Source organism: Lissotriton vulgaris, chromosome 6 (assembly GCF_964263255.1).
Source record: "Lissotriton vulgaris chromosome 6, aLisVul1.2, whole genome shotgun sequence".
NCBI lineage: Eukaryota > Metazoa > Chordata > Amphibia > Caudata > Salamandridae > Lissotriton > Lissotriton vulgaris.
Genome location: NC_141694.1, coordinates 1,893,535,222 through 1,893,554,770, shown reverse-complemented (window position 1 = coordinate 1,893,554,770; position 19,549 = coordinate 1,893,535,222). Strand labels below are relative to the sequence as shown.

The following is a 19,549-nucleotide window of genomic DNA, read 5'->3' as shown; positions in this document are numbered from 1 at the left end:
CGTAACTTAAGAGAATTGCCTATAAAGTCTCGTTGAACTTTAACCTTGTGTGGTGTCCGTCTGTGGGGGGGAAGTTACTTGTCTGTACGATCGCTGGAGACGGCTCTCCCCGGAGACCTCTCCCCTTATTCTCGGCCGACCCTCCCGGTCCGTCTAACACCCTCTCACCCTTATGATCCAGTCACTAGGAGCAGTTGAATTGCCCTCTCACCCTTATGACCCAGTCACTAGGAGCAGTTGAATTGCCCTCTCACCCTTAAGACCCAGTCACTAGGAGCAGTTGAATTGCCCTCTCACCCTTATGACCCAGTCACTAGGAGCAGTTGAATTGCCCTCTCACCCTTATGACCCAGTCACTAGGAGCAGTTGAATTGCCCTCTCACCCTTATGACCCAGTCACTAGGAGCAGTTGAATTGCCCTCTCACCCTTATGACCCAGTCACTAGGAGCAGTTGAATTGCCCTCTCACCCTTATGACCCAGTCACTAGGAGCAGTTGAATTGCCCTCTGACCCTTATGACCCAGTCACTAGGAGCAGTTGAATTGCCCTCTCACCCTTATGACCCAGTCACTAGGAGCAGTTGAATTGCCCTCTGACCCTTATGACCCAGTCACTAGGAGCAGTTGAATTGCCCTCTCACCCTTATGATCCAGTCATTAGGAGCAGTTGAATTGCCCTCTCACCCTTATGACCCAGTCACTAGGAGCAGTTGAATTGCCCTCCGACCCTTATGACCCAGTCACTAGGAGCAGTTGAATTGCCCTCTCACCCTTATGACCCAGTCACTAGGAGCAGTTGAATTGCCCTCTGACCCTTATGACCCAGTCACTAGGAGCAGTTGAATTGCCCTCTCACCCTTATGATCCAGTCATTAGGAGCAGTTGAATTGCCCTCTCACCCTTATGACCCAGTCACTAGGAGCAGTTGAATTGCCCTCTCACCCTTATGACCCAGTCACTAGGAGCAGTTGAATTGCCCTCTCACCCTTATGACCCAGTCACTAGAAGCAGATGAATTGCCCTCTCACCCTTATGATCCAGTCACTAGGAGCAGCTGAATTGCCCTCTCACCCTTATGACCCAGTCACTAGGAGCAGTTGAATTGCCCTCTCACCCTTATGACCCAGTCACTAGAAGCAGATGAATTGCCCTCTCACCCTTATGATCCAGTCACTAGGAGCAGCTGAATTGCCCTCTCACCCTTATGACCCAGTCACTAGGACCAGTTGAATTGCCCTCTGACCCTTATGACCCAGTCACTAGGAGCAGTTGAATTGCCCTCTCACCCTTATGATCCAGTCACTAGGAGCAGCTGAATTGCCCTCTGACCCTTATGACCCAGTCACTAGGAGCAGTTGAATTGCCCTCCGACCCTTATGACCCAGTCACTAGGAGCAGTTGAATTGCCCTCTCACCTTTATGACCCAGTCACTAGGAGCAGTTGAATTGCCCTCCGACCCTTATGACCCAGTCACTAGGAGCAGTTGAATTGCCCTCTCACCCTTATGACCCAGTCACTAGGAGCAGCTGAATTGCCCTCTCTCCCTTATGACCCAGTCACTAGGAGCAGTTGAAGTGCCCTCCGACCCTTATGACCCAGTCACTAGGAGCAGTTGAATTGCCCTCCGACCCTTATGACCCAGTCACTAGGAGCAGTTGAATTGCCCTCTCACCCTTATGACCCAGTCACTAGGAGCAGCTGAATTGCCCTCTGACCCTTATGACCCAGTCACTAGGAGCAGTTGAATTGCCCTCCGACCCTTATGACCCAGTCACTAGGAGCAGTTGAATTGCCCTCTCACCCTTATGACCCAGTCACTAGGAGCAGTTGAATTGCCCTCTCACCCTTATGACCCAGTCACTAGGAGCAGTTGAATTGCCCTCTCACCCTTAAGACCCAGTCACTAGGAGCAGTTGAATTGCCCTCTCACCCTTATGACCCAGTCACTAGGAGCAGTTGAATTGCCCTCTCACCCTTATGACCCAGTCACTAGGAGCAGTTGAATTGCCCTCTCACCCTTATGATCCAGTCACTAGGAGCAGTTGAATTGCCCTCTCACCCTTATGACCCAGTCACTAGGAGCAGTTGAATTGCCCTCTGACCCTTATGACCCAGTCACTAGGAGCAGTTGAATTGCCCTCTCACCCTTATGATCCAGTCATTAGGAGCAGTTGAATTGCCCTCTCACCCTTATGACCCAGTCACTAGGAGCAGTTGAATTGCCCTCTCACCCTTATGACCCAGTCACTAGGAGCAGTTGAATTGCCCTCTCACCCTTATGACCCAGTCACTAGAAGCAGATGAATTGCCCTCTCACCCTTATGATCCAGTCACTAGGAGCAGCTGAATTGCCCTCTCACCCTTATGACCCAGTCACTAGGAGCAGTTGAATTGCCCTCTCACCCTTATGACCCAGTCACTAGAAGCAGATGAATTGCCCTCTCACCCTTATGATCCAGTCACTAGGAGCAGCTGAATTGCCCTCTCACCCTTATGACCCAGTCACTAGGACCAGTTGAATTGCCCTCTGACCCTTATGACCCAGTCACTAGGAGCAGTTGAATTGCCCTCTCACCCTTATGATCCAGTCACTAGGAGCAGCTGAATTGCCCTCTGACCCTTATGACCCAGTCACTAGGAGCAGTTGAATTGCCCTCCGACCCTTATGACCCAGTCACTAGGAGCAGTTGAATTGCCCTCTCACCCTTATGACCCAGTCACTAGGAGCAGTTGAATTGCCCTCCGACCCTTATGACCCAGTCACTAGGAGCAGTTGAATTGCCCTCTCACCCTTATGACCCAGTCACTAGGAGCAGCTGAATTGCCCTCTCTCCCTTATGACCCAGTCACTAGGAGCAGTTGAATTGCCCTCCGACCCTTATGACCCAGTCACTAGGAGCAGTTGAATTGCCCTCCGACCCTTATGACCCAGTCACTAGGAGCAGTTGAATTGCCCTCTCACCCTTATGACCCAGTCACTAGGAGCAGCTGAATTGCCCTCTGACCCTTATGACCCAGTCACTAGGAGCAGTTGAATTGCCCTCCGACCCTTATGACCCAGTCACTAGGAGCAGTTGAATTGCCCTCCGACCCTTATGACCCAGTCACTAGGAGCAGTTGAATTGCCCTCTCACCCTTATGACCCAGTCACTAGGAGCAGTTGAATTGCCCTCTCACCCTTATGACCCAGTCACTAGGAGCAGTTGAATTGCCCTCTCACCCTTAAGACCCAGTCACTAGGAGCAGTTGAATTGCCCTCTCACCCTTATGACCCAGTCACTAGGAGCAGTTGAATTGCCCTCTCACCCTTATGACCCAGTCACTAGGAGCAGTTGAATTGCCCTCTCACCCTTAAGACCCAGTCACTAGGAGCAGTTGAATTGCCCTCTCACCCTTATGACCCAGTCACTAGGAGCAGTTGAATTGCCCTCTCACCCTTATGACCCAGTCACTAGGAGCAGTTGAATTGCCCTCTCACCCTTATGACCCAGTCACTAGGAGCAGTTGAATTGCCCTCTCACCCTTATGACCCAGTCACTAGGAGCAGTTGAATTGCCCTCTGACCCTTATGACCCAGTCACTAGGAGCAGTTGAATTGCCCTCTGACCCTTATGACCCAGTCACTAGGAGCAGTTGAATTGCCCTCTGACCCTTATGACCCAGTCACTAGGAGCAGTTGAATTGCCCTCTCACCCTTATGATCCAGTCATTAGGAGCAGTTGAATTGCCCTCTCACCCTTATGACCCAGTCACTAGGAGCAGTTGAATTGCCCTCCGACCCTTATGACCCAGTCACTAGGAGCAGTTGAATTGCCCTCTCACCCTTATGACCCAGTCACTAGGAGCAGTTGAATTGCCCTCTGACCCTTATGACCCAGTCACTAGGAGCAGTTGAATTGCCCTCTCACCCTTATGATCCAGTCATTAGGAGCAGTTGAATTGCCCTCTCACCCTTATGACCCAGTCACTAGGAGCAGTTGAATTGCCCTCTCACCCTTATGACCCAGTCACTAGGAGCAGTTGAATTGCCCTCTCACCCTTATGACCCAGTCACTAGAAGCAGATGAATTGCCCTCTCACCCTTATGACCCAGTCACTAGAAGCAGATGAATTGCCCTCTCACCCTTATGATCCAGTCACTAGGAGCAGCTGAATTGCCCTCTGACCCTTATGACCCAGTCACTAGGACCAGTTGAATTGCCCTCTGACCCTTATGACCCAGTCACTAGGAGCAGTTGAATTGCCCTCTCACCCTTATGATCCAGTCACTAGGAGCAGCTGAATTGCCCTCTGACCCTTATGACCCAGTCACTAGGAGCAGTTGAATTGCCCTCCGACCCTTATGACCCAGTCACTAGGAGCAGTTGAATTGCCCTCTCACCCTTATGACCCAGTCACTAGGAGCAGTTGAATTGCCCTCTGACCCTTATGACCCAGTCACTAGGAGCAGTTGAATTGCCCTCCGACCCTTATGACCCAGTCACTAGGAGCAGTTGAATTGCCCTCTCACCCTTATGACCCAGTCACTAGGAGCAGCTGAATTGCCCTCTCTCCCTTATGACCCAGTCACTAGGAGCAGTTGAATTGCCCTCCGACCCTTATGACCCAGTCACTAGGAGCAGTTGAATTGCCCTCCGACCCTTATGACCTAGTCACTAGGAGCAGTTGAATTGCCCTCTCACCCTTATGACCCAGTCACTAGGAGCAGCTGAATTGCCCTCTGACCCTTATGACCCAGTCACTAGGAGCAGTTGAATTGCCCTCCGACCCTTATGACCCAGTCACTAGGAGCAGTTGAATTGCCCTCTCACCCTTATGACCCAGTCACTAGGAGCAGTTGAATTGCCCTCTCACCCTTATGACCCAGTCACTAGGAGCAGTTGAATTGCCCTCTCACCCTTAAGACCCAGTCACTAGGAGCAGTTGAATTGCCCTCTCACCCTTATGACCCAGTCACTAGGAGCAGTTGAATTGCCCTCTCACCCTTATGACCCAGTCACTAGGAGCAGTTGAATTGCCCTCTCACCCTTATGATCCAGTCACTAGGAGCAGTTGAATTGCCCTCTCACCCTTATGACCCAGTCACTAGGAGCAGTTGAATTGCCCTCTCACCCTTAAGACCCAGTCACTAGGAGCAGTTGAATTGCCCTCTCACCCTTATGACCCAGTCACTAGGAGCAGTTGAATTGCCCTCTCACCCTTATGACCCAGTCACTAGGAGCAGTTGAATTGCCCTCTCACCCTTATGACCCAGTCACTAGGAGCAGTTGAATTGCCCTCTCACCCTTATGACCCAGTCACTAGGAGCAGTTGAATTGCCCTCTCACCCTTATGACCCAGTCACTAGGAGCAGTTGAATTGCCCTCTGACCCTCATGACGTCAAGCAGCGGGGATCATAGAGTGAAGGGTCGGCCCGCACACTGATGCTGCTTGTGATCAGACCCCAGGATTGCAGCCGACGGTATGATTCATGCAGACTCTTTTGAGGGCATCACACACCAAGTGGCCACATTCAAACTCGGGTGTAAGAAGTATGCGGACCACTGGGATGGCTCCCAAAACTTAACTGAGGTTTGATTTACAAACGTCCAAGGCAGGCACTGCAGCACAACTAAGGCTCCTGTGGTTTGCTTCAAGATAGGGGTGTAGACCATTACAGGATTCGAACTCTTATTTGACCCTAGAAACCAGCACCTCATGTGTCGGTACCACACCGTGAGCAGGAGCCATTAAGCTAAAGAAGTTGCCCAGAGCCTTGTATATGCCACAGAGGCAAAGGGTGAATTCCTTAGATTCTCCAAATTTCCATGTTGTCTTGACAGAATAAGTCCATTATGGCTCTAAAAGATGTGTTCCAAAACGATGTTTGGAATTGTTTTGACAAACGCCTCAGATGCACATGTAGTGCCAAGATATCGGAGCCTGAAGAGCGGTCCACAGTAAACTGCCGAGTGCAAGAGCGGCAACCGGCGGAGCCGGGCACGGCTCGTGGAAGCCATGCAATGTGTTGAAGTGCTGCTCTTCAGCGGACCACTTTTCAGACCCCAAGAACTCAACGCTGCATGTGCATCTGAAGCATTTCTCAAACAATTTCACAAATGGGTCCGGCCAGTTATTGTTCCTGCAGTTGGCGGGAAGGTGCAGTGGGCTACCACAGGCACTAGTTTTGTATTAAGGACGATATTTAACTATGTATTAAGGCCTGGTTCCAGTTACTGTTTGTAGCCTGGTACTGGCTATTTCTTAACGAATTCATGTATACTGATTTCTAGGCATTCTCTCAGGCATAACTTGTGTCCTGATGATGATCCCCTTGTGCTGTTAGGGATCGAAACGTTGTTGACTCTATCTAGTACCTTGACTTAAATAGATTACTCGTTATTTTAATATGAGCATAGGTACTATGTTGTTGTGGCTCACCCACTGTGTTCACTTCAGCCACATGCTGTTCAGTGCCTGAGTTCTGATAGTCTAAATGACTTCTTTTGTCATATATTCCCTACTTCTATATTTCTTATTAATTTTCTCGATCATAACAAATAACCTATTTGATTGTGAATGTAGAACATAGAGACGATTGTATTTCTGTGTAGTATTGCTTTATATGCCTTCTTGTAATGGACCACTGTTCCTGTAGAAATTAGGGGCCATATTATCAAGAAAGGCCGATACATTATCGCCGCTTTTATCGGCAGGAAACTGCCGCTAAAGTGGCGATAATGGGCTTGATAATATGCCCTTGTGAATTCCCATAGAAGCCCAAGTTAACACCAGAACCTGGGCTGCTATGGGAATTCACAAGGACATATTATCAAGCCCATTATCTTTAGCGGCAGTTTCCTGCCGATAAAAGCGGCGATAATGTATCCCCCTTCCTTGATAATATGGCCCCTGATGTTTTTAAACAGCAAAACTCTGAAACCTTCGGCTTGAGTTTTTAAACAGACGTCAGTTTTACCATTTAGCCTATAGCATCATGTAAAAAGATTATGATTTGAAAAGTGGGGTAGAGGTCTTGGTTGTACTCTTCGTAGAAGAATCAATCTCGGGGGGGGGGGCAAGTAAGGGTATGCTCATAGTTTGCGGTGATACCTTTGTGCATTGGACCTGGCCTCTAGGCTAGGAGATGTCAAGGGTATGGGCTGTACCTGTCGTTGTAATAAAGGGGTGAAGACGACTTATTACACATTGAAGTAATCAGTTTGCCCCTTTTGTGACTAAATAAGCAGATCGAGATATTTGGCCTTGGCCTGAAACTTGGGTTAGATGTTGTTTTTGTTTCATCTATCTTTAACTCCTGAGCAGGTCCTAACTTCATGAGTTACAATGCAGAATTCAATCGGAGATAGGATGTTTGCTCCGGAATGCCTTGTTGCAGCTGATGGACTACAGAACAGAGTTCATGGGTGAATACTCTTCTGAGAATCATGACTCAATGCAGTATTCCACCCCCTGATATTAATGTATTTGAGAAATCTCAGCTACTGTTGCCAGATCTTTCCTGGTCCCATGTTTGCCTTCAGTCATGTCAAAGTTCTGTTTCTGAGAACATCCCATTTTTGTCACTTTTGTGACATTTCATCTTTAGGTGGTGGTTCCGGGGTAGAGCTCAGTCCACACCGGAGATTTTCGACGGTTCCAGCCCTCGCCGACAAACATGCTGCGCAGCAGACGGCATCGGAGTTCTTCGAGCTTAATTTAAGCTACTTGCCATCTCCAGGCTCCCTCGACTTCGCCCTGCAGATCCCGTTTTGTTTCGGTTGCGGCTCTGCTTTGGCCACGACCGCCATTTTGGGCATTTCTGACGGCGCTCGTCTGAGGAGCGAGTCTATAACGCATGCAGCCTCCTGATACCGGCGTATTATTAAAAATGCCACATTCCTTCAGGAAATAAGGACAAACCCACACAGGCTCCACAGGTGACTCTATTTTCTTTTTTAAATCGTTTTTTTTAATGCTTCCTGGATTATTGTCTCCTCCTCAGCTTTGGCAGCCATCTTAGGTATTACACCACGTCAGCCTGTTTAATGCTTCCAGTGCATTGCTCATTCTCCTCATTCTCATTGTGCTGGTTTACCAATTTTTTGTGGCTTCTCTTTGGATTCCATCCTGGCTCCTCCTCCTATTGACTTTGCTGGTCTTTATTAATAACTGCTAGTGATTTCAATTCTGGCTGTGACTCACTGGTGACCCTTTCTGCCTCTGTTTTTATGGCGGAGTGCTCTGGCAAAACCCCCAAACGTAATTATATTAAAAACTCGAAGCTTTTCACTGCGTTGGCTCATTTAGAAGCTTCCGCAGACCCCTCCATTTGTGAATCGTCTTTAACCATGGATGCTCCTCGTCAGTCAGGATCGAAAATTAATTTCAAGAGGTTGAAAAAGGACCCACCTTCTCCCCCAAAGCCTACATCAGCCATTTCAATAGAGCTTCTCCTTGAGGAAATAAGAGCACTACGTCCCTTTATGGAGGAGACAAATTCCAGGCTGCAAACATTAACTGATAATTGGTCCCTAATGGATACCAGGGTCTCCACGGTGGAAAAGACTGTCTCATCTCTCCAGGAAGCCGCCACCAAGGTGGTCCACATGGATACGCAGATCTCGTCACTCCAGAAGCAGGTGGAGGACCTTGAAAACAGGAATAGACGCAATAACCTACGTCTTTACAGCCTGAAGGAAGGTTGTGAGGGGAATGATCCCATTGCCTTCTTTAAATCCTTCTTACCCAAGCTTTTGCATCTCCCCGAGGGCACCTCTCTTAATATTCAACGAGTACATAGGCTTGGTCGAGCTCCCTCTAATATCTCTCCTGCAATGAAGCCTAGAGTTGTAATAATGTACTTTCTTGAATATACAGATTTGCTGAAGGTTCTCCTAGCGGCTAAAGCTACACCTCATCTCACTTGGTCAGGTTCCACCCTATTTTTTGCCCAGGATTACGCCAAAGCTCCTGCCTCACGTCGTAAAGCATTTCTTGACATGAGAGCGGATCTACGTTCTATTGGAGCCAGATATGGTCTTTTTCACCCTTGCGTATTCAAAGTCACTTATAATAACAAGACTATGACTTTTGAGGATCCTCTTCGACTCCGAAGTTTTCTGAATTCCTGTGGGTCTGCTGGCATGGAGTTTTCCGGCCCCTCCTCTCCATTTCCACCTTGACTCCCGTTATCACTATTTTCTGATTACTTTGATACTCATGGTTCCTAGTTTTATCTATGCTGTTGTGTTTTTAACTCCACAGGTTCCTCAGTTGTTTGCATAACTCTCTTGCTCATCGCCTGCACTGGTTTATTACCTGCTCTTAATCTGTTTAATCTTGTTTTTTGCCTGAAATAATGCTGTTTGCTTGTTTCTAACCTCATTGTTTTCCTTTTTTTGCAGATCATTGTTCTGTGTTCCGTCATATCTCTCCGGTTGGACGTCTTGTGGCCCCGTGTAACTGCCCTACGTTGGTTGGCCTTTCCTCCCTCCTCTCATCTCCATCTTTTCTCCTCTGTGTCCTGCCCTTTGACCGTACTCATTCCCCAACACCCTCTGTAAGTACCTCCCTGCATTTCCCTTTTCCATTGTTGACATGCTCCCTATTGTTTCGCATGTTCTCGTCTTGATTTTTTCTTTGTTTCTATTGGATATTTTGGTGTCGCTCTTGGTTGCTACTGGTCTTCTTTTTGACTTCCTTATCTCACTCTCTCACTGTTTATCAACTGCTTCGCTCCTTTTCCAGCTCTTTTCTGCAATTCTCTTCCACATCATCTTTTCTCTCCTCTTTCTTAAATATACACTTATTCTCCTGTAATTTTTTACTATTTCCTCCCTCCTTTCTTATCTCTTCACTTCATAATGCCTTCTCTTCTTCTTGGCTCACCCATGACCACCCTTCTCTATTCCAATACCTTTCCTCTTTATTGCCTTTCTGTACTGAGTTTTTTCTATTTTTTATTTCCATGGCAATTTTGCTCTCTATGTTTTTACACTCAATTTTCATACTCTTCCTATTTTCCTTCTTTCCCTGCTCTACAATTTCATCAGTTCACTTTCTACTCATTTACAAGGCTTCGTTGCACTTCTTTATCTTTCTCATATTCTCTTTTCTTATCTTTAATTGATGTCTGTACGAATTGTTTCTTGGAATATTAAAGGCTTAAATTCTCCTATTAAGAGGCAAAGAATTCTTTCCCATTTAGCCAAGCTTAATGTAGATATAGCCTTCTTACAAGAAACCCACTTATCTGACCTTGAAGCTGTTAAACTAAAAAGGGGTTGGGTGGGAGCTGTTTTTTTCGCCCCCGGTGATGGTAAGAGAAATGGTGTTTCCTTGTTAGTACGCAAGTCTTTTTCCCATTCTGTTATGGCATCTGAATTTGACCCCGAAGGCAGATGGTTATTTGTCAAACTCTCTTCGAAAGGCACTCCCTTTTCCCTTCTCAATGTTGCAATCTACTCCTGGATCCCTTTTTGGACAGACATTCCAAATCATTTTTTGTCCCTAACAAGTCTCACAAAACTTTCTCACATGCTATCTCCCAGCATAAACTTATTGACGCTTGGAGATTATGTAACCCCACTTCCAAAGAATTCACCTTCTACTCCCCAGCTCATCAATCGCAATCACGCATCGATTATGTTTTTCTCTCTCACCATCTGTCCCAATCCCTTACCCGAGCTGATATTGGCCCCATCTTGCTGTCTGATCATGCCCCGGTTACGATTAACATTGACATCTTACCTAAATTGTCTGGCCCGAAGAGATGGCGTTTTAATAACTCCCTCCTTCTTGACCCCAAGTTTACTTCCTCCTTCATTGATTTTTCACTTGAATTTTTTAACATTAATGATACACCCTCTTTGGCAAAACATACTATTTGGGATGCATATAAGGCCGCAGCGAGGGATTTCATTATCAGCCATGTAACTGCAAAACGAAAGTCCGCCCGCAAGTACACCAGCGATCTCTTACTCCAGATTAAAAATTTAGAACATGCATTTTACACCTCCCACTCCCAGGAGAGTTTGACTGCCCTTGTTAATGCCAAGATGAAGTTTAACAAACAATCCACAGAGGATGCTTCTTTGTATTTATTAAATTTCACAAACATTGAAGCACTCCACTTGTAATAGCCAAAATTTAGCTTAGTCCATATAAAAAGACATCCAAAGAATTTCTCATGCAGATTATCTTCTTTTATTTCTTTTAGGTTCAGATCCAATCCCAACCAACGCGTTTCGCCGAGGTTATTAAATACCTCTCGGCTTCGTCAGGGCTGGAAACAATACAAAATAATATACTCTTACCATATTATACAATTTCATACATTTGAGAAAAGATAGAGCCCCACATGGCCCATATGAAAACATGTGTCCGTATTTACACAAAAAGGGTGAATACATGCATTTTAAAATAATAGCAGCTTATTACTTTTAACACAAAATCCATCTCATCAGATTCCAGTGTAGAAACAACAACTGCCTACACCACTTTGGTGAACTTGTTCATGCACAATGCAAGTGAAAAAGACATTGTGTGAAATTGCTCCCATAATTCCTTATAGTCTTTTTATATAAGATTTTAGTACCAATATTTTACCTTATCTTCAATTTGAACCTGCCTAGAAGGAGAAACAGATCCTTACTCTCAAGGTATGGCAAGAGGACCAACTTAATTCAGTTTTGATAACAAATAATTTGTGTTCCATACCTCCAGTCTTTCACGAGGGTGCATGCACTTTAACTTGGCGGAGGGAATGTTATCCTTATGTTTGTAATTTCTAAAAGAAAATATACATCCATGTATAAAACCAACTCTCAGCATCTCTAATGGTCCTAAGTCCTAGCATCACTTAATGTTTTAACAAATCAAAGTCTCACCTGCACTTTTATCTATAGGTTCCAAAATGAACTCCACTTGTTTCAGTCGCCTTATATCACAATGTCCAAAACCACTTTTCCTAAAAGGAAAGAACCATCATCATATTCGCATCAATCTTACCCTGATTGCATTAATCTTAAGTGTATTTAGTCTTATCTTTCTATCATTACGAATCTCCATACCTGTCGTGTTCTGCTTACTGCCGATTAACAATCTTTCCACTCCGCTGCCCTCATCAATCCGCACCCATTCTCTGTTAATCAAAAGGCGCGTCATTACTATTACAAAGCTTCAACCACTCGCTGTTTTGTACTATATTTTGTTTCTTTAGCGCCCTTACCTTGCTTATCGACCCGGCGTCCCGTGTACAGGCAGCGCCATCAACCTGTCTCACGCCCATTATGTGGCGTCCCTAAACATCAAAAGCGAACTTCCTTCGTAAAATCCTGAGCGCCATCTTAGAGTGGGGAAAACTAGCTCAAAATCTCTCTTCCATTCCGTTGACACATTAGAATTCTCGCATACTCTTTAGTACTTTAAACACTATAGAAACTGTCTTTCATGACCTTAGAAAATTATTTCCCTAATATAATTCTTTCGGTCGAATGAGTTGTACTGCTAACTTAAGAATATTTATCTGTACAATATACATATTTAAGCCAAACATTTCTGAAATTCGTCTTAGTTTTCTGGTGACAATTTACCCGTCATCATCTAACACTAATTTATATACTGGTAATATTAATACAATCCCACTCTAATTTGGATGCACAGTATCTTCCTCATAAGAATATTAGTTTTATGAGTCTATAAATGCATTTCATTTCATGGATAAAATATTAGCTTTAATATTAGCTACATAGTGCTAATACTGCTCTCTACTCATATTTTTAATAGCTACAATGTTGTGATGATAAGATTCAGGCTAACATCATCAATTTATCCATGTAAGGTTAGCTAGTCACCTAGGAACAATTCCAACTCACGATCAAAATTTAGGCCGTCCTCCACGGCCCGCAGATTCATAATCCATCTTGCCTCCTGCCTCCTTAATTTCAGTTCTCTGTTACCTCCTCTAGGATCTATACACACATGATCAATTCCATAAAACTTGAAGTTTTTACTCTGATCTTGCTTTTTGCATGTATGTATATGTTCTGCTATCGGGTACCTCATGTCATTGTTTTTTACCGCTCTCAAGTGTTCACTCACCCTGTCTTTCAGCATGCGAATTGTGCTGCCCACATATATTTTTGAACATTTACACTCTATGATATAAACCACATATTTTGTGCTACAGGTTATATTAGTCCTTATTTCATATTTTTTACTGTTTGGCACTTGAAAAACCTTTGTCTTGTCCTTGGCATACCTGCACATCCCGCAATGTCCACAATTATAGAAACCCTTTGAGTGCTCATCTAGCCAAGTTACCCTTTGTTCTTCTGTTGGGTAGCTGGGGCTTAACATTGTTCCTAGGGTCTTGCCTCTTCTATAGGTAATCTGAGGTCTCCCTCCCACAATATCACAGAGCATCCTATCCATTCTCAAGACATTCCAATGTTTTATCATACTGTCCAATAGCACCCTGCTCAACGGAGTATAACTGGTGATCAATCTTACTGGTTGCTCCCCCTTATTCACTCTCAGTTTGGGTTTCAATGTCACACTTCTTTCAACACTTATCACCCGCCGTGTGGCTGCCAAAACATTTCTCTTATCATAACCTCTCTTTATGAATCTTTTTTCCATATCTCTTATACATTCAACAAAGTTTTGATTCTCGCTACAATTCCGCCTGGCTCTTAGCATTTCACCAAACGGAATTCCTTTTATTTGGTGAGGCGGGTGAGCACTCTTCGCATGCAGAATTGCATTACATGAGGTCGGCTTGCGATACAATCTACTCTCTATGCATTCCTCATTAACGTACAATTCCAAATCCAAAAGTACAATACTAGTTGTACTATCATTAGTGGTGAATCTAATGTTCATGTCATTGTTATTTAGATATTCACAAAATTCAGTCAAAGACTGCTTTGATCCAGTCCATACCATCAAACAATCGTCAATGAACCTACCCCAATATAGGATAGATTCAATCCATTTACTTGCTCCTGGGCCCCAAACAACTTTTTCTTCTAGCCAGCCCATAAAAATATTAGCATAAGCTGGAGAGAATTTGGAGCCCATGGCCACCCCCTGTTTCTGCTTGTACCACTCATTTTTAAACAGAAAGTAATTATTGTCCAATATTAATTCTGTCATGGCCAGGATCATCTGTGTATGATGCCAATGAGTGGCTGGTTTTTTTGAGAAAAAATGGTCTAAAGCCTTGAGTCCTAATTCATTTCTAATACTCGTATATAACGAGATTACATCTAGGGTTACCAGTGTCATCCCAGGTTCCCATTTGATATCTCCCAGGATGTTCAGAATATGCTGTGTATCCTTAATGAAGGAGGGCAAGTTCATCATAATCGGTTGGAGGAAGACATCCACAAACTGTGAGAGCCGCTCCGTTGGCCCCCCTATGCCCGATACTATTGGCCTCCCTGGTGGAAAAGGTAGGCCTTTGTGAATTTTTGGCAAAGTGTACAAACATGGGTTTATTAAAGTCCAGTTCGAAATTCTATGGTGGGAAAAACAAAGCAGGAAAGATTCTTGCTAATTATTTGAAGGTTAAGCAAAACAAACTGAATATTGAAGCTGTATTTGTTGTTAATTCTGTCCTTAAGCATAAAGACGCTGATATTTTGGGGGAATTTTCTTGCTTCTACTCCACACTTTACTCCTCTGAAACCCAACCTTCTGTTGATTCCCTTAATACCTTTTTTGCTACCATCCAACCGCCCTCAAACTTCCTTGTTGACTTATCTGATCTTGAAACTCCCATCTCTCCTCATGAATTACACACCGCACTTCATTCCCTTAAGAAAGATAAAGCTCCAGGTCCAGACGGTTTTACAGTCGAATTATATTTACATTTCGAGAATCTACTATTACCCAAGCTGCATTCCCTCCTTGATTCTTTCACAGCTGCTGGTGCCTCCTCAGGAACCTTTTCCGATGCCCACATATGCATCATACCCAAGGAGGGAAAAGATACCCAACACTGCAAAAATTATAGGCCAATTTCATTAGTTAACATTGATTATAAAATTTACGCCAAATCCCTTGCCATTAGATTAGATCCGTTCCTTGGCCCCGAACAATCCGGCTTTGTCAAAGGTCGCTACATCACCGATAATACTAGATTAGTTTTCAATATCCTCTCCAAATCGTCACGCCTTACTGATCCCCTGGCAGCCATTGCTTTAGATGCCGTGAAGGCTTTCGATAGAGTTGAATGGACTTTCCTTTTCTCTGCTTTAAAATGGTTTGGATTCGGCCCCCATTTAATTTCTCTCATCTCTTTCCTTTACTCTAATCCTAGAGCAGCAGTTTGTGCTAATGGTCTGATTTCTCCCTTTTTTGATTTGAGTAGAGGGGTTTGTCAAGGTTGCCCCCTTTCCCCTTTCCTCTTTAACCTAGCCTTAGAACCTTTCCTCTCCAGACTCCGCCAAAACCCAAATATTCATGGTTTTCTCACCCCCCACGCACATGTAAAACTTGCCGCTTATGCGGATGACATTCTCCTTTTTATATCCAGACCTTTGCTTTCCATCCCTGCATTCCTCGATGAAGTTCATACTTACTCTCAACTTTCGGGGTATAAGTTGAACAATGATAAATGCGAAATTCTTCCTCTTACCAAATTCACTTTCAAACCCGACTTTGATGCTTCCCATTTCACTTGGAGCCCAGCCCATATTAAGTACCTTGGTCTGCATATTACCCCTTCCCTCTCTGACACTATTTCACTTTGTCTCACTAAATGCACTCAAAAATTGTCTGACCTTACCTCCAGATGGCACCCCCTCTACCTCTCATGGTGGGGACGTCTTGATACTATCAAAATGATGATATCCCCAATAGTCGTTTATATAATTTCCAACATTCCTATCCCAATCCCTGCCAAGTTCTTCAAGAAAATTAACACCATTCTTTCCTCTTTCCTGTGGTCCGGGAAGAAATCACGAATGTCCTTATTCAGGTTACGTCTTCCCAAATCAGAAGGTGGGGTAAATTTTCCAAATTTCCCTGATTATCACAAAGCTTTCCTTCTGAAACAAGCTTCCCTTTGGTTGAAGGATCCTACCACTCCTTCCCTCATCTGGGTTGAACTTGAACGCCTCTTTATATCGCCTTTCTCTTTTGCTGAATATTTGTCCTTCTCTCGTAAACCCCATAACCTTTCAACTCCTATACACAAATATACTACCAAACTACTGGCACAATAATAGTGTCCTTATTAATCAGAAGCCATTTTATTGGAAGACTTGGTCAGAGCGGGGTCTGATTTGGGTCTCCCAACTTTTCCTTGGTTCTGATTTTAGATCTTTTTCGGATCTAAGTCGGACTTTCTCTCTCCCTCCCTCTTTTGGTCGTAAATTTCTAATCCTCAAAAATGTGGTTACATTTGCCTACGATTCCCTCTCCTGCCCTACTAGTTCCTCTAGCTCACCGATTCCGACCTTGCCACTCCACTCCCTTTTAGTTGCAGATCCTACAGCATCTTCCATTTACCAATACTTGCATAGAACCCCCTCCCCCCGCCTGAAATCTACAGTGGAGGAGCAATGGGAATCTGATTTTTCCCTCTCATGGCCTGTTTCTCTCTGGGACAAAATCTGGTCTAAACTTCACAAATCCTCTAGATCTGCCTCCCTCACGCAAACATTATTCTTTATATATAATCGGCTGCATAAAAGATTCCCTTGAACCCAGATGACTGCTGGTCCAGTTCCGCACCTCAGGCCACGTTATTTCACATGCTTTTCTCTTGCCCCCTCACACACGCTTTCTGGATCCAGGTCTGGAATCAAATCAATACCATCTTCCACACTAAGACTCCCTTTGCCTATGAAAACATTTTCTTTGGTAGCCTGTCTTCCATTTGGGATAATGTTGAGTCAAATACTCGCATTATCGACTTGTTATTAGCTGTTGGTTTCCAACAGATTACAGTCAATTGGAAGAACTCTAGTAACATCACGTTTAAGGCTTGGTGGTACAATGTTTGTCACAACCATAGACTTGACACAGCTTTTGTTCACCCGCTATCTCTCGCCCCGAAGAGACATGACTTATGGCTTCCAGTAACTTTATATCTAGATGTTTGTGCAAAACGCTCCTTTCACCTACCCCCTCTTCAACAAGAGGTTTCTAAACCCCCTTAAATGCCTTCTCATTCCTTTACCTTCTTCACAGTCATTTTATCTTTTTACCATCCCCATCATGAACATTACCCATCATTGTGTTACTTATCTGATAGCCTTGTAATTCTCATTTTTGCCTTTTCATTGTTATGACTCAATCCTACAATTGTAATTTGCTTTATTTACTCTTGACAACATGTTTTTATTTTTTTCTATGTATTGACACCTCCTTACATCCTAATAAAATTATTTTGAACTGAAAAAGGTATTGTATCAATCTTGCATCTGGGCCAGGAGATTTCTATTTTGAACAAAGTGGCATTTGGAACCCTCCATAGGTTTTCACACCGTGCAATTGGAGGGTTTTGGGGAGAAAGCATGTAACCACCAATTGTATGCTGTCTTTTTTTAACTACTTTGTATTGAACAGTGGTCAGCATTCACAAACATGATAATAATAAATTGAGTTACATGCGTTTCCAATGGCATACATATTCTGCTATATGAAGACAAGATGTAAAAGCAACAGTCCCTTTGAAGTCCACCTATACCAAACCCCTGTCCCGGCACCCTCCCCCCTAACTAGTCAATGCCCCCCGGAACCCTCTATAATCTCCCCATCGCTGCCAGATTTTCTCCCATTTCTTGGGGCATCCCCGGCTTTCATAGACGGTCCTTCCTGCCGCACAGCACCAATCCATGTCCTTTGTCCACTGAGAGACTTTTGGCGGCTGAGTTGTCCCCATGCCCCTGCAATATTACTCTCGGTGACCAATGCAGCCACCAGTAACCAGATTCTCTGATAATTAGTCCAAACCACACAATATATGCCACCTGGCATCTATGGGGACTTCTTGCTCTAACACTTCGGACATAATCCGAACCACCTTCTTCCAATAATTCTGTATCGGAGTACGCCCCCTCTAACACTCCCCGGTTAAAAAACGCCCTAATTTAAACATTAGTGTTCTGATGTAGAAGGACCTATGCAGTATCCGCAATTGGACTAGCCGGAATCGTGCCCGGATTGCCACCTCTCCGGAACTCTGCCCTGCTTCCACCCAATCATCCTCCTCTCATAATCCCACCTCGGATTCCCACGCCTCTCGCACCTTGAGTAGTAAGTCTGGTGAGTTGTTGACAATTTTTGTTATATGTACAGGACAATGCCTTCTCCGGAATTGGGTCCAACAATAGCCTGTCTTCTAGTGGACTCTACTCGGGGGTCTGATCCCCATCCTTACGGCGGCTGCCCAGGGTCACTGGTAAAGGATGGAATGATACCGGCCCGGGGACATACCTATTGCAGGGTATGTCATTAACAGCCATATCATAATTTCGTACACAATGGACATCAAGACAGGTCCATTGGTCATTTCTGGCAGCATTGGCCATCATTGGCCTTGTCTGCTTTTGATGCCAGGTTATGTCTGAAGTGTCCCCAGATGTCTCGTCAATGGAGCTGCGGGTGTATATTGAGGCCTCCTTCCAGTAGTGGCAGATTGGCGGCATTCCCATATGAGCTGAAAAGAGACCACCGGTTAGCATGGGCCGAGCTCTCTCCGTCACTTCTATGCATGTGTGGTGGTGCGCAAGACCGCCTGTTGAGGGACTTAAAGTGGAGTTGTTTGTCTATAATTGATAAATATGAGTTTTGTTTGGGCAGCAACATTATCGTTGTCCATCTGTGCCTATATCTTGCTAAATCTCCATTGTCCACTTCTCTAGAGCTCTCTTCTCTATGCTTGTGCATATTTGACCTTTATCACTTTTAAAATGCCTCCTGCCTGGTATTCAGCCATTAAGATTCATTACTGCTCTATCAAGGTACATTTGTTTTATTTTTATACCATTGTGTTGAGGCTTCTACCCACTCACTCAGAATGCCAGCATGGGGCAGGCAGGTTCTAGGTACAGCAAAGCCTGTTCCCATTGGGCGCAGGGTCAAGCCTGATTTGCATATGGCTGGGTCCAACCTGGGGTGGCATGGTGAGCAAAAGAACAATGGATTAAACCCAGATCTCTTGGCTGGTTTGATTTGTTAAGCAATCTGTCCATCATTTTTTTGGGCAGCATTTACAAGAGTATCACTGAGGAGGTAAAGACTCTTTAGGGCCGATGACCTATTTGTTCCAGCCCAAGTGGGCTCTGACCTCTGTAGCCATTTGCAGTCCATTTGCAGTCAATTTGCAGTCTTGGACAGTGCACCCAAGGGCAATCTTTTTGTTGCTACCATAACTTGCAGGTGTCCGTTGTGTTTAGATGTTGTATTGTCATAACCATACTGTCCATTCAACTAAGGTTTGATGGTAATATCTAATACCTTACATTAGTACTGGCTGCAAAGCCCCGCCTACTGTTTAATACACTTTCGTTGAAAAGTCACAGTTCCTAGCAGGCGTTTGCACGCCATCC

General features: G+C 44.7%; 1 protein-coding gene across 1 annotated transcript in view; it reads left to right on the top strand.

The window, feature by feature from the left end:
* Positions 1-19,549, top strand: part of LOC147709804 (uncharacterized) — a 173,869-nt gene that overhangs the window by 42,000 nt on the left and 112,320 nt on the right. The window contains exon 2 of the mRNA XM_086928266.1: positions 9,389-9,543. The gene's annotated coding sequence lies outside the window, so the exon portion shown is untranslated. The remainder of the gene's footprint in view (positions 1-9,388; positions 9,544-19,549) is intronic.